Raw genomic sequence first — 12,447 nt, forward strand, 5'->3', positions numbered from 1 at the left:
AGAGTAGGGCTCAATGGCAAATGCAGGCAGAGCGGCTATGCTTTGCAACACAACTGTTGACAGTACAAAGGTCCTGCTATTAGTTTTAAAATACCATTTGTCAGAGCATTCAGTGGGTTTTAGTTTTAGTCATAACTGTGGCATTTTAAATAAACATGTGCCATGGATGTTAAAGTTAACTAACAATCTACTGAAGATGAATATTACGGCTCTTTGTCATAAGGAAATAAAACTACAGACGTCTTGTACACATGTGCTCCAACTGTCCCATACCAACCCTTCCTTCTCTAATTATTGATATGCCACTTTTGAACTTCACAGTTCCCAAATCAATTCTCACAATTAAAAAATCCACAAGACAACCCTCCAAAGTAGGGACCTCCCTTGCTTAACAAATGAGGTATCTCCAGTTGCTACATGCCTCACTTTTGAAGGTGGGGGCACCCAGAGAAGAGGCTCTTCTGCAGATCTTAACAACTGAATAGATACTGAAACCTGTAGATTAAGAGTTACGTTGGAAATATTGACCTGAGAGTTTGTGTCTGTGTGTATTTGCAGGGGGACTTGTTTATAATAAAATCCAACATGGTTTATAGGAGTTTTAAAGATGAAGTCAAGAACCTGTGGCTCTCCATTAAGAATGTAAGAGCATGTTGGATCTAGTCCAGCATCCTCTTCTCAAAGTAGTCAACCAGATGCCCATGGGAAATCCACAAGCAGAGTGCAACGGCACTGTCCAGATTATGTTGGATTGTGGTGATATTTAGACATACTGGCTGGGGCTGATGGGAGTTGGAATCCCTCAACATCTTGAAGGTAATGGGTTCTCAGGATCCAGCTCCTCAGGCCTCACTGATGTGATCCAAAGGAAAGCAGAGCAGTATGTTCGGAACCAGCTTGACTGCAGGAGTTGCCGGAAGGAGGCATACAAGGCGTCATCCAACCATGTTAGGGACTCCACTCTGGATTCCTGTAGGGTTTGCTCCTTAGCCTTTTTCTTCTCCTGAAGATGTCCCACAAGGCAGCAGAGGTTTTGGATCAGAGCTTTCCTTCTCTTAGATGGGCTACCTTCCCAAGTTGATGAGCCCCATCTGCCCTTCACTTCCCTCATAGCACATGCAGAAACCACCTTCTTGACCATTGGACCTACTATTGGTCTCATCCGCTCAATCTGCTGGAACCTGTCTTTGCATGCATAGGAAGTTCCTAACTCACTGAGTGTTTGAGATCCATTGGCTACTCTCACCTGGTTTAACTGGCCAGTCAAAGCCATTTCCTGGGGTGTGGCTACTGTCACATGCTGACAGCTTCTAGGAGCCACAGGTGAGAGCTGAGTGCAGGCTAGGGACCAAAGCTGGAGAAACCACCCCAGAAGGAGCATGACATGTCCCTCACCAGAGGTACTACCCCTCCCCTAAAACCCCATACACCCCTACCTGTGAGTAAGCTTAATTTAATTCAGTCACACTTCTAAGTAGACATGGAGGGCTCTGTTGGTGCTGATCTTGAATAACTTTAGACATTGGATGCCACTAGTCACAGCTTTCCGCCCCTGGCAAAATATGGAAATATTATTCCCTTGAATATGACTTTATTAAAATAATGTAAACTATGCAGAAAGTTCAAATTTGAAAATAGTCTTTTAAATACAAGCAAGACCCTAAATGTCATACTTGACAATGGCAATGCAACAGCTTGTGTGCTTATATGTTAAAATTACTGTGCGTTACTCAGTACCACTGATTTAACATGCACAATTTAAGAGATGAATTAAATTGCAGTGGACTCCAGCTTTTGATCATGCTGGTCCACAGCTCCAGGCAAATTCCAAGTTGTGTTATGCTAGCCATCTGCTATTCTTTTAGCTCCATAGTTTTTAGAAAGAAGTATCTTCAGAAGTATTTGAATGTGACATTCTGCATTAGAGCGAACAATGTCTTGATGGCTGGGTTAGCTAATAGAATAGTTCATTAAATGAAAGATGAAGTTCATAGAGAACTAAACAAGTCTCATTCACAGAGATTACTTTGTTTTCTTAACACAGTTCAAGAGACTTAGGCAGTGTAAATAGTTCATTGTACATGTTTCTGGGGAACAAGTTCTTCCTCACGTAAATGAAACAACCTATTTCTAACATAAGCATAAAAAATAAATATTTATTATTCCCATGCTGTTTTTCATAAGAATTTTCAGTGGCCTGTCCCCCCAAAATACCCTTTTCATGCTGGTGGGAGGCAAGTCTGGGTAAGCCACCCAGTGCATGGGAATAACTATGGACTTGGAAATTACTTTTGAGCAAACATTTACAGCAGTATGCTGTAACTGAGTCAGAATGAAAGACATATAACCAAGTTAGTAGCTGGAACATATCTGAGAGTGACTAGGGGTGGTGTGAAAAGAGGACTCTTTCCTTCAGACGTTATTTTGTTGTAGTCTGGCCACTGCATCTAAAACCCTGTTGCAGGGTTGCTCTGCTGAAAAAGTCTGTTTTCTCTTGCCATTCATTGACCCTCTTCCAACAGTTGCTTGCCTCTCCACCTCCCATTTCATGCTTCAACTGGTTCATGATCCAGACTGATTTGACAGGTCATGAGCCATGGCGCAACTGGAATCTTTAGAACTTGCAAGAAGGGTCACAGCCCTCTCATTTTTACATATTTTTGCTCTATCCCATTATATGAGCAGGGGAGACACTATACAGTCCTACATATTATGTTTATAATGCAATGCAATACTAATAATACTTTAATCAAAAGGAAGTCCCACTGAACGCAATGTGGCTTACTCCCCAGTAAGTGTACTTGAGATGCAGCCTGGCATTACAGCCTGGTTAGGCTCCACCACCCCTTATTTGCCTCGGCATTTGAGCCCAATGTCAGTGTTGGAATGAGACAATAAGAGAAAGCAGAGGAGGTAGCATAAGAAGAGAAAGACAGTACAAAGAATTAATTTTTTTATGAAGAAAGTAAAGGATGTGTACACACTCCCATTTATTCCATCCAGTGTGCTCCTACTGCTAGTTTTGAAAGTGGTATGCACCCATTAGCCACAATCCACATCTATCCTCTTGTTTCTTATGGAATACTGTGTTTGGATGCCATTTTCCCCAAAACAGCTTTGATCCCAATTGAGATAAGGAACAACCTTGCTGCATTTCAGTACAGTAATATGTACACAAACTGGTTCTACTTCTCAGCCATGGCATTTGTCCTATCATTCTACCCAGATCCTTGTTGCTGTGTGTCCAAGCCCCTATTCAGTGACTGCATTTTAATAAAAATAAACCAAAAAAAAAGGTGAGAGACCATCCCTGTGTTCTATATCTTGCCTAGTTTGGCCTTGAGTAAGCAGTGATTGATTGGCTGTAACAGGCTTGAAAAATGGATGCTTGTTCCACCATACTACTCTGGATCCAGGGAGAAGAGGAACACAATATGGGCATTTTCCTGTCTTCACTCCCACTATTGATTGGGCTTAACATGGGCCTGTAAAGACTGGAAAGGACCACCACAAATAGTCATTTGGAATTCCTACAAAGGATTGCAAATAAGCAGGGAGGGGCCTATGGGCTGATGCTGAACATGCCTCTATTATGACCTCACAACAGTATAGTGGTACCTCAGGTTAAGTACTTAATTCATTCTGGATCCGTTCTTAACCTGAAACTGTACTTAACCTGAAGCACCACTTTAGCTAATGGGGCCTCCTGCTGCCGCCGGAGCACAATTTCTGTTCTCATCCTGAAGCAAAGTTCTTAACCTGAGGTAATATTTCTGGGTTAGCAGAGTCTGTAACCTGAAGCATATGTAACCTGAGGTACCACTGTAATTACAAATATTTCTTGTGAATAGGATGGCACATTATAATTTACCGGGAAATTATATTTTCCTCTCTGATACAACTACATGCCTTGTTCCAATATAAGACAGTAAAAGCAGATCTCTCAATAGAGGCAAGATTATTCTGACCAAGTGTTTTCTTGAATGCAGAAAAGATCTCTGCAGTAAGTCCTATTGGCTTTAACATAATTGATTTTTAAGTAAAGGTGCTGAGAATGACAGTTTTTGCTCTGGTTACCTATAACAGAGCCATTTATCAAAACATAGCTGGGCTTTAAAAGGAATATATAATGTTCAGTCTACAAGGAATACACTCTTGGAAAGATTACAGTACCTCCCTTAGGGCACATTCATGGCAATTTACTATTTCCTTTTGCTTTCAAATGTAATATCCTGTAGATAACCTGTTACTAACTCAGAACAGAATAATGTGATCATACTGCAGCTAGCCCACTGTCGTCTTCATCAGTGTTTTGCTGACATATCTCATTTTCCTGGTTTTGAGCATTCTTTATTAGTTTGACAGTGCATGTTGGCCAACACACTTAATGTTATTCCGATGTTGTGTTCGCATCTGTCATGTCATGATTTTTGGAGATGGTCTGAAAGAATTTGTGCTTCAGATCCCTGTTTTGTACAATCCAGTAGTGCATCTGGGATCTTTAAAATGCTATTCATGAATATGAAGGGTGGTTTCCTGATGGACTGGAGGTGCCTCTATGCCTTGGATCTGTGTGGTTGTATCACAAAGCAAAGGTACTGGGATTTCCATGAATAACAGCTTTAAGTAGGCAGTAGAATTTTGTATCCTTGTAATAATCACAAAGATTCATCAGCGAACAATTTAACAATTCATATATTAAATGAAGCATTAATTTCTTTTGGAAATCGCTGATAAAAATTCCAGTAGAGGAGTATACCGACCTTGGCACTAGTGGCAAACATGATTTGTTTAGATTATTACTTCAGTTCAGAACTACGTACTAGTGTCAGTTTGCATCAAGTTGTTAACATCCATATAGTTTCACCTTTCGGACGGAGTAAGCCTTTTTTTCATTAACTGCCATTGGGATTATGGCCTTATTCAGGACCATGAACACATTGTTAAGGTTCAGAATGCACTGAAGAGAGATATCTCAAATCTTATTTTCCCCCCAGAATCTGAATTAGCTTGAAGTAAAGCCTGTACAGTGGTACCTTGGGTTAAGTACTTAATTCATTCCGGAGGTCTGTTCTTAACCTGAAACTGTTCTTTACCTGAAGCACCACTTTAGCTAATGGGGCCTCCTGCTGCCGCCGCGTCGCCAGAGCACAATTTCTGTTCTCATCCTGGAGCGAAATTCTTAACCAGACGTACTATTTCTGGGTTAGCGGAGTCTGTAACCTGAAGCGTATGTAACCCGAGGTACCACTGTACAGTCATACCTTGGGTTGAATATGCTTCGAGTTGAGTGCGTTCGAGTTGCGCTCTGTGGCAACCCAGAAGTAACGGAGCGCGTTACTTCCAGGTTTCGCCGCTTGCGCATACGCTCAAAATGACGTTACACGCATGCGCAGAAGCGGCGAAAAGTGGCACGCGCGCGCGTAGACGTGCCATCACTAGTTACATTTGCTTCTAGATGCGAATGGGGCTCCGGAACGGATCCCGCTTGTATCTAGAGGTACCACTGTATTGGCATTAAGAAGGTAGTTTTCTACTAAAGAAACACTCTTTTAAAAACATACATACACAACTAAAGGAGCAAGATCACTTCAAATTAGGTTGATATATTTACCCAACAGATTGGATTCCACACCTCTGCAAATTCACCCTCCGCTCATTGGTTGAACGGTTATACTTGGGAAGGGGAAACTTACACAAGGCCTAAGAGCAGAAAGGGCTGTGAAGAGCAAGGAGCATGGGGAGGCAGGGACATACAGACCAGGCAGTGAAGAGGACAGGAAGAGAGGAAACCAGGCTGTGTGATCTGTAACACATCCTCAAAGAATTGTGGGCACTACAGTGGATTCACAGACTTACAATTCCCAGCAATTCATAGCAAACCATGGTACCCAGAATTCTTTGAGGGAAAGAATGTGCTTCAAATGTACTTCAAAGGTATGCTGTGTGTGTGAAGGTGCAGTCTAGGAACTGAAGGGCTTTATGGTGTTGATGCTGTAGAGCACTCAAAAGAGTCAAAATTTCCATTTCTGGTTTCTAGTTATATGGTTTTTTATACCTCTTTCCCCCTATAACACAGCATACACATTTCTTCCTACTTGCTTTATTTATTCCCTTAGTTTTCTGTCTCACTCACTTTTCTTCTGTATGGGACCTAAGGTGACATTCATGTGGTTCCCAGGAAATCTCCCACCCAAACACCGACTAGATCCAGACCTGCTTCATTTCAGCAAGGTAGTAGCCTCAGATGCCTTCAGAGTTCAACCTTGGGACCCAGTACAGACGTTTCTGAAGCATTCTGTTGCAATGTTTAAGATGATTGACCAAGTGCACTATTTTTTAATAATTTATATACCGCTTATGTGTCAAAATGGTTTCTTCAGCGGTTTACAACTGTAAAATTATTACATAATTAAAACACAAATCCACTGGGCATTAAAACATTCTTAATTAAAACATATAATAAAACAATAAATAAAAAAGCATACCGTTAAAATAAAAGCAGAAGCTTACCTCAGGAGAATGCTTACTTAAACAGGAGTAACTTCAGAAGCTGGAAGAATGGCAACCATGATGGGGCTTTTCCTATTTCAGCAGGGGGGACATTCCAAACCAGTAAAGGAGCATATACAGCTGCCTTATACTGAATCAGCTCAGCCAGGATTCTCTTCCAGTCTTTTCTGGGAGTGCCAAGGATTGAAACAGAGACCTTCTGCATGCAGGCAGATATTCTACCACTGAGCTACATCCCTTGCCACCAGAAAAAAGCCTCCCTCTGTATTATCGCAAACCAATAATCTGAACTGGATTCTGTTAGCTGATCATTGTGCCTTTTATCTAGAGTTTTGTATGCAAGTAGCAGAAACTTAAAATTGGCTTGGTGACTAACTGGCAGCCAGTTGCTTTGAGTGTAGTGACATGTGTCAAACAGAAGGGGGCACTAAGTCAAAATCTGTAAGGTTGCTGGAAGCTCTTGAACTAAAACAAACAAACATACAACTAGCAACAGATCTAACATTAAACAACAACATATACGGGATCACTTAATGTACTTTTCTTTCAATGGAAATTAGTGGCTTTATTAAATATATTTTAAAGGAAGCACAGTTCTTTCGAACAGTAAACTGGAATGATTTGCAACGTAACTGGTTGGTCATAATTTTGTTCTGTTTTATTGGGCAAGAGTCCAAACGGGGGCAACTTTACCTTCAAAAACCCATTTACGATTCAGATAATAATCCAACACCTGGATAAGAAGTGTTCTGATGTTCCCCCAGGCACAAATCACCACAGTTGTAAACTTTTCCACTCAGTGTTCAAAACTCCCATTGTTCTTTGCACATTTTGCGACAAGGAATTTCATTAGCGCAAGCAGTTTCTGAGCTCTGGGTGCAGTAATGTGCCTAGGATTTCAAATTAAAACTGCAGAGTGGAAGGAAAGAAGGATCTTTTTCTGCCTCCCCACTTCCAGCTACTCTCTGAAGAAGAGATCCTCTTAAGAATATTAGGGGGGAAGGCAAGGGAAAGACTAGACCATGTGAAAAATGAACATAATATTTTAGCTGAAGTTCATTCATTTTCAGCTTTGTATTCTTTCTATTAAAAAAATCACACCTAGACATTCTTTTGTTGCGCCATAACCTACCTTTAAGGTGACATTTAGCTCCTAGCTTTCATATCTCAGTTTCTAATGCTGTTTCCACTTGTCATAGATATAAAAAGTGTTTGTTTAACGAGATTAAACTTCATAAGCCTTGTGAAGTGTTGAATTCTTATAGTTTACAAATAAGGAAAAATCTGTGTAGAACTGTTATGATGAACAGCTCATTATTCCTTGGTGCTTAGATCATTTTGTTCATAAACAGGTTCTGCATATTTAAAACAAACTCATAACCCACATCACAACATGTATTGTTTGTGGAAGTCCATATCCAGATATCTCCTTGTACTCTAGCTCCCATCTGCCCTAGTCAGCATGACCAATAGTTAGGGATGATGGGAATTAGAGTCCAAGATAATCTGGACAGCCACAGATTCCCCATCCCTATCCTAACATACATACCCCATGAAACACAGCTCAGCTCCTCCTTGTTCAGTTTTCTTTTCCTTTCACCTTAAACAAATAAGGCTAAAAACTAACAAAAGGTTGCATGTTCCCAATTAAAGGAAAGGCACTTTATATATCAGCATCACATAACTATGCAGCTCTTTCCCTGCCAATTCCTCCTGAGAATTGCCAAAGTAATCTGAATTAGGAAGTTTTAGGATTACCTGTACATCAACAATGAATCTCATACTGAAGAATGAGGGAAAACAGGGATAACATGGTGAAAAGAAGTGAATCTCTCCCCCCTCTGAGGATAGACTGACTGGAAGCAAAACAGAAAAGGGTTCCTGTCTCTTTTAACAGCTGTACAGACAAGGGACTGCAGCTAGTGTAGCTTTTCGACCTTGCAAGACAAGTTGCCTTTGCCAAAATTTTCTATGAACTCTGCACAACCATTAAAGGCACAAGAGCCTTCTTTTGGAAGTGATCACCCTGGCAATAATTCCCACCAGGTTAGTAACTGATACACAGAACATCTGTAACCCTCAGCTTGTCATCTGGACTCTGGCAAGCAAAGAGGTGTGTTGATGACATGACAGAGAAAGTCAGGTGCGGAAAATGTAACAAAGGGCCTTTGATTTCACGCCTGAGGCTGGGATCTAGGAAGTCTTGCATAATCAGAGTCAACCAGACTGAGAGAAGTCTACTAGATAACTATGTGATGATCAGGATATTGTCTGTCTAAAATCAACTATATCTCCAGTTCCAGCAAATATTGCTTTTCCTGCTATAAAGATAAGTACTATTGTCTGCAAATCAACCTGCTATAAGAAGCATAGGAGAGAGGTTGTGGGGGAAAATGACTGTCTTGAGTTTAGGTACTATTTCGGGGGGGGGGGGACAGTAATCCCAACTGCAATGGGAACTTAATTATTTACTAAATATATATCCCATCTTTCCTCCAAGGAGTTGAAGGCAGTGTGTTATAATAATCATTATTATTTCTAGTATTTATGAACTGCTCCCCATAAAACACTTCAAAGCAATTTAACAATGAAAACATCAATAATGAAAGTGTATTAAAAACAAGTCCAACACAAATACAGACTGGGAAACAAATCTCTACTTAAGATCTTGCTAAAAAAGAAAGGTCTTCAACAGGGTAACAGATATTATCAAACAAATAACAGGGATGGCAGCTGTTTGATATGTAGCAGGAATGGTATGGTTTGGCCCATTTGTTTTATCCTCACAATAATTTTGTGAGGTGCTGTAGGCTGAGAGATAATTTTTACATAAAGTGAGGTCTCCCTGGTCCTAGTTCACACACTATACAGCCTTTCTCATCTTTGGGTACCCAGATGTTGTTGGACTACAACTTCCATCATGCCTGGCTAACAGGACCAGGTAAGGGATGATGGGTCTTGTAGTCCAACAACATCTGGGGACACAAGGTTCGGAAAGGCTGCGTCTAACAACTACATCAAACCTCCTATGAGACTATTTAAAAAGGATTTTGCACACAGAGATGACACTCAAATCTCTGAAAGGTTCCAATTCTCTGCAGATTTCCTGGTTTAAGGTCAATGTCCTTGACACCTTATCAGTTGGCCTAATCCTTAAACAAAGAGACTGATGAAATATTGTTCTGTAGATAGGATGTAGGTAGATCAGAAAGCAGATGGCAAGGCCACAGGAAGAAACTGAACTCGTAGTCAGAGCTTCAAGGTCATCGCCCTGGAACAGCACCTGAACATATAAACACCTTTCAAGGTGTCTAGGCACTAAGCAAGGCTGCAACTTCCAGTGCGGCATCTGGAATCTGAATCTTGTAATGCGATACAATCTGGAGAGAGGGCTCCTGCCCCTTTAAGAGCTTTAAAGACAGGGCTCCTGCCCCTTTAACAGCTGTGCAGAAGAGGGGATTTCAGCAGATTTAGCTTGAGTAACAAACTTCATCAATTGAAGCTTCCTCTTCTGTATAACTATTGAACGTGCAAGAGTCCCATCCTTTTTCACTTGGCCACCCAATCTCTCAGTCACAATGGGCCACTCATCATTTTTCAAACAAGCTTCTTTTTATAGATGAATAAAAATACTTTTACTGATGTGTGATCTTCTTATGTGCCACTGAGTTCAACAAGACTTATTTTCTGATACACCCCCTTACTTAGGAGTTATGCCTCTTTTTAAATTCCTGAATAGGCAGGTGTAGAATTGTGTGAGACAGTCCTCAGTAGACAATGGAAATAGTTACCGCATAGGGCTGACTGCAATTAAGACCTCAATTGGGGAATTGCGGGACTTTAAGTGTGTCAGGACTGTTGCCACATCTGTAATATACAGCTCATGCCAGCTGGGACAGGCAAATCACCAGGCTTGATGCCATCAGATGATAGTGAGGCTAGTTTGGGATCCAGGACTGTCTCAGCCCTTCCCTGCCCACCCATCCCCCATTTGGGGGCTTTCTGCAAGCTGATGCCAGCGAGGATTTGACATCATTCCACAGGTGGATGGCCAAGACGGTTGGGAGTAGATCCTCTGCCTAATGGATGACTAGCATATTGACCTCAAACAGATGAAGCACTTAAGATCAAAACGAAGGGAAAGTAGTAACTGTTAAATGGCTCTAGTACCTGCCCAAAGTCCAAATTCTCTACACAGCTGTGCAGCCAAAGCCTATTCATGTTTATACAGAAATGCGTTCTGCTGGGACCAATGGTGCTACTTCCAAGTAACAGCATATAACCAGAGCCTTTTTTTACCCCGAGGGTGGGTAAAGCATGGTCTTTTGGGTAACTTTCTAGGGATCAGATGCCTACTATGGGTAGGGTCAGAGACAAGAGATGGTGGAGCCTACAGATTTGAACAGTAGGTCACACAGCCCAGCCATGTAAAAGGCAGATATTTCTATAAACCCATTACAACTCAAGGACACATTCCGGCCAAGCAAAAGCACTCAAGGAGGGCAGGGATCAAGCTCTGAGGGCGGGGTGCTTACTGCAGAAAGTCTCCAGGACTAGACAGATATAAAGTCCGGGAGGACTGCATCCAAACCCTAGTCCTGAGGTTCCCCATGGATTTCATTATCAGTAGGATCCTAAACCTGCCCACTCAGACCTAAGTCCCATACAAAGTTAATAAGACTTATTGGTTATTGTTACTGTGATAGGCATTTTGTGTTCTCGTTGCAATAAACCGCCCTAGCATCTTTGGATGAAAGGCGGTATATAAATTCAATAAATAATAATCCCAAGCATGCAATCAAACGGGTTCCTCAGAGCTATCTTCTCCTTTAAGGCTGCCTTGAGGGTGGGGGGCAGTTGGGCAATTTTAGACGGGGCACACAGGGGGCCACCCTAGATGGAACCTGCATTTCCTCAGGATGCAGCAAGCTAGTCAGTCAGTCAGTCAGTGTATGCGAGAGAGAAGAAGGATCATAAAAGCCTACCAAGCCGGGCCAGTTTGCTGCTGCTGCTGTTGGGCGCAAAGAACAACAGTGCATACAGGAGCGGCGGTCGCCGCCAGCCAGGCCACGGGGCGGGCGCGAGCTCCCTTCGCGCCCACGCCCCTTCGGCGGAGGCGCCTCAGGTGCGCGAGCATGTGCAGAAGGGGACTTGGCCGAGGGCCGCCCTCGCGCGCTGCGCTGGGGAGGAGGAGGGCGGGCAGCCGAGGCTGTATCTCTCGGGCGCAGATCCCTCCCTCCCTCCGTCCCTCCTCCCGCTCCTCGTGTCTCCTCCCCCGGCGTTGGGCGGCTGCTGCTGCTGCTGCTGCTTCGAGCGAGCTGCCCTCCCTCTCCGTCTCTCCCTCTCTCCCTCCGCCTCCTCGCGAGCTGGTTTTCTCCTGGCTGTTGCTGCTGCCGCCGCCGCTGCTGCCGGCTGTTTTCCTCCCGCCGCTGTTTCGGCCTGAGAGAGGGGAGAGCGGCGGCGACGTGACGTTTCCCTTTGACACATAAACAAGGTAAGGCGGGAGGGAAGCACTGGCGGGGGGGGGGGAGGCGGCGGTAGGAAAGCGAAGGGCTGAGTCCCGGGGGTCACTCGGCTGTTCCTCGGCCCCCGACGCGCTCCTGTCCGTCGGAGGCGACGTTGCGGAGCTCTTTCGGCCCGCGGAGAAATGGCAGCGGGAGCTCCGGGGCTGAAACCCGGCCTCGGTGGTGGCTGAGGGGCACAGACCCCTCGCTTCGCCCGCCCCGCCTGAAGAGCGGATGGGCCCGTAGATGGGAAGTCGAGGGACGGAGGTCTCTCTCGGCCCCCCCCCGCCCCATCATTAGGGTCGACCTCATCGGGAAGACCGGAGTTCTTTTTTGGTTGGGGGGGAGGGGAGATAATTGCTCTCTTGTCCTCGCACCCGTGTCTTTTCCCCTCTTCACGTTTGTGACCTGGAAGCACGAACAGCGCAAG

The 12,447-nt window shown here is 43.6% G+C and overlaps 2 protein-coding genes across 2 annotated transcripts in view; both read left to right on the forward strand.

The window, feature by feature from the left end:
* Positions 1-12,447, forward strand: part of NDUFC1 (NADH:ubiquinone oxidoreductase subunit C1) — a 255,356-nt gene that overhangs the window by 25,137 nt on the left and 217,772 nt on the right. The gene's annotated exons all lie outside the window — the stretch shown is intronic.
* The window catches only part of ELF2 (E74 like ETS transcription factor 2), a 45,947-nt gene continuing 45,300 nt past the window's right edge, over positions 11,801-12,447 (forward strand). The window contains exon 1 of the mRNA XM_053403338.1: positions 11,801-12,007. The gene's annotated coding sequence lies outside the window, so the exon portion shown is untranslated. The remainder of the gene's footprint in view (positions 12,008-12,447) is intronic.

Source organism: Podarcis raffonei, chromosome 9, assembly GCF_027172205.1.
Source record: "Podarcis raffonei isolate rPodRaf1 chromosome 9, rPodRaf1.pri, whole genome shotgun sequence".
NCBI lineage: Eukaryota > Metazoa > Chordata > Lepidosauria > Squamata > Lacertidae > Podarcis > Podarcis raffonei.